Source organism: Corylus avellana, chromosome ca1, assembly GCF_901000735.1.
Source record: "Corylus avellana chromosome ca1, CavTom2PMs-1.0".
Lineage (NCBI taxonomy): Eukaryota > Viridiplantae > Streptophyta > Magnoliopsida > Fagales > Betulaceae > Corylus > Corylus avellana.
In genome coordinates this window covers 36,044,450-36,047,910 of record NC_081541.1, presented here as the reverse complement: position 1 = coordinate 36,047,910, position 3,461 = coordinate 36,044,450, and the positions used below count along the sequence as shown (strand labels likewise).

Here is a 3,461-nt window from a genome sequence, read left to right as displayed (position 1 = left end):
TAGTGTAACGACCTAGATTTTAAAACTCTTATATAAACAATATTAAATAGATTAAAAGAATAAATGAATAAATTAGATCAATGATATATGGATTAATGATATTGAATAACTATTTAGTGTTACAAGTATATTACATTGATTTTTGACATCTTTTGTATATCCATTCAATTCTAAAATTTAGCTTCACTAATATGTTTATGAGCATAATTAAACACAATCTAGTAAATAAATTATTTGTATTGGTGTTTAGTGAAGTCATAAATTAATTTGAAGCTTTGTAGTTTTTGGCCTAAAAAGCAGTGTCTTAATTTTCATACTGTCTAAATGGGATTAAAACTGCTAAAGAAAGATATCAAGGCTAGCCACCTTTGTTGAAAGCTTAAAGTCTTCTAGTAATGATGATTATAGTAAATATCATGATTATAATTATTTAATAAGGCAAGTGGCCAATGCAAATAGATTAAAGCCCAAGTTGAATAGGAAACTTTGTATAGGCCAAAAATAGACTCAAACGAACTCGGATGAAGTCGAACCAAAAATATAAAATGTTTGTCTCGAAGTCCTCTATCTACTCTCAAAATTTCATGTCAATCGGAGTACGTTTGGACATTGAAAAATGGATCGGAATACACTGCCCTCATTTTGGACGAAAATATCAATTGGTATAGAGCATGAAATATGGACTAGGTTCATTCTTTTGATTAAATACATCTCAACCCTTAGATCAAATGTGTAAAAATAAATCCTAACCATCCATTCTCTTATAAATAGAGCCTATAGCTAAATTCACTTTCACTTGAGTTTTTACAATCTTAGAACAAGTAAAATTGTTTGCTCCTCCTTTCATTTTATTTCTTAGTTCTACTCAAATACCATATAACCTAGATCTTTCTTGTAGTTCAAGCGTTTTTCTAAAACTAGCTACCTAGAGAAGATTTGGTGGAGTTTTACTTCTAAAGGATTATTGGGTAAGTGTTTCATGTATAAATATCATGATTTATTGCTTTTATTACTTGTCCTCATTTAATTGTTTAAAGACCCAATAAAGCGTATAATGTAAAATAAAGTAATGGAACAAGTGAATTAATAATAAAGAGTTAGTGGACAAAATCAATTAAGGACTTATAATATTATCTATATATTATTTACTTTACAGTATTTACATTCAGTCATTTCTTTTATGTCATATTTCTGGCGGTAAAGACTAATTGAGGTCATCCCCGAAATATGCATTTAACATTTACATTCAGTCATTTAACTAGTTATATATGACTATTTTATATTAATATAATAAAATGAGTAAGTAAAGATGAAGTGACGGATAATAAATAAATATAAAAAGATGAGGGTCTTGAAACAATGATATTATTGGAGAATGAACTAAGTATTGTTTGTATGTATGTATTATATGCAGAAGTGGAGCAGAATACTACACTAAGGAGAGTAAGTATGGATATACTTACTGAGTGATAGCTTTGTTTTATTGTTATAGGAATTCTTATTTTGTCTTATTGATATAATTTTGCAATACAACTGCTGCATAATGTGTCTAATAAAATGGGCTGATAAGATAGCCACCTTAAGAACAAGCTGGGTGGATTTCCGCGAGGAACTGTCGGTATCTCAGTGGATGGGGGTATATAACCGTCCAACAGGCCTAATATATAACTAAGCTGGGACGGTGTAGTTGCCAGCACCAAACAGGTAAACCTCTAAAGTGTGAGGGACATAACGGACGTAAGCGGGCTGAGAGCTCATGAGAAGAGGTCTGAAGAAAGATTATCATAAAACACAAACTAATCTGTCATTACGCTGCATTCACAACTCATTCATTATTATATATTTTAGTCTTTAATCTTATTTATTCAAACTAGTCTTTTTAGTCTTTATATCTAGGAAAATAGATTACTCACTTGTTTGCCTATGTAAATATGATAACGTCATCTTTACATAGATCTTGATGCAGGGATAGAAAGTGAGGACGATGGTCCTTTTACTGGTTTTGATGGTTGATAGACCATCTGCTGCAGGATTTATGCTTACTCTATGGAGCAAGTCTCATTTATGTTAATCGCTTTTATTATGTATGGTGATGTGTGTAAACTTAATAGATATTACTATGTTAATTTAGGTGCCGTCTGTGGCATATATTTGGTACACCTAGTGTATACATATGTTGTAATGAAAACCATGTTTCTATTTTATTTAATAATATATCACCTCGAGGTATTTCAGTCAGCTCAACTGTGTTGTGTAAGTTATTCCTAGGTCATAGAAAAAGAAAAAAAATATACATACTCCGCTGTAAGATTGTATTTTCTAAAGTTGCAGCGTCACGACTTCGATATTTGCTAGTTCAAATATCGGGGCGTTACATTCTCTATCTTGATGTCCTCAATTTGCTCGTGTGGTAGCTCTAACAGACTTCTCTCCTGGCCTCTTAGTGTTTCAGGAATAAGAGCTGATGTTGAAGAAATCTCAGTGCTCTCTTCTTTTCCCTGATGTGACTCTTGTGGAACTTCGGCTTGCTCTTCCTTCTCCTCTTCCACTTGATTTTCCGCCACCTCTTCGCTCCTCAATGTGGTAATTGCTTGCTCATGATAGAAGGGTGCACTCTTCCTGCATGTCCTATTCATTGGGGTGTTCCATCTACTGCCTTTGACATTCTTCTTCTTGGTATTCTTGAGGCCAATTGATGGGAGGTGGCGCCTCTTTATGATAATGTTGGGACAACTTGATGAGAGATGACTCCTGATCTGCAGTTGAAAACATGGGACAAGTCTTAGTGGTGTGGTCAATATGGGAACATATGGCATATACCTTGACTTGTGTAACTTGTTGAACAGGAGCATTGCTATGATTAGTCATAGCTTTCATGAACATGTCCAGCGTTTTCTCCATGGCAGCCATTTGAGCCTGAATTCAACCATTGGTGCTCTCTTCATGTATGCCTTTTCCTTTGAATCCTTGTCTCCCTTTAGATGGGAATTGTTGGGAGTGCTCACTCAATGTCTTGAAGAGCTCCATGGCTTCCTCACTGCTTTTCTCCATCAACATGCTATCACAAGCTAAATCTACAAGACTCTTGTTAGGATCATTTAAACCCTCATAGAATGCCAATACCTGATCGTCTTGAGATATATTGTGATGAGGGCATCTGAGAAGTAGCTCATTAAAGTGTTCCCATGCCTCAAAGAAAAGGTCTCCATCTCTTTGCTGGAAAGTCATAATTTTCCTTCTCAATTGCCTTGTCTTGTGAGCTGGGAAATACTTCTTTAAAAACTTTGTTGCCATCTCATCCCAAGTATGAATAGAACCTGTGGCCAAAGAATTGTTCCATATCTTAGCATTATCTTTTAAAGAAAAAGGGAAGAGGATTAACCTGATTTCTTCTGGAGTTAAACCCTGAACATTTTGAGTCCTGCAGAGATCACAGACTTCTCAAATATGCCAATATGGAT

General features: G+C 34.3%; 1 long non-coding RNA gene and 1 other non-coding gene across 2 annotated transcripts; both read left to right on the top strand.

Annotated features, from left to right (window-relative positions):
* Positions 1-897: 897 nt before the first annotated feature.
* On the top strand, positions 898-2,238 carry LOC132168134 (uncharacterized). The gene is made up of 2 exons (XR_009438761.1): positions 898-968; positions 1,955-2,238. It is a non-coding gene; the product is annotated as an uncharacterized LOC132168134 (long non-coding RNA).
* Positions 2,239-3,139: 901 nt separating this feature from the next.
* Positions 3,140-3,247, top strand: LOC132168293 (small nucleolar RNA R71). Its single transcript, XR_009438811.1, has one exon. It is a non-coding gene; the product is annotated as a small nucleolar RNA R71 (small nucleolar RNA).
* The last annotated feature ends 214 nt before the right edge of the window (positions 3,248-3,461 follow it).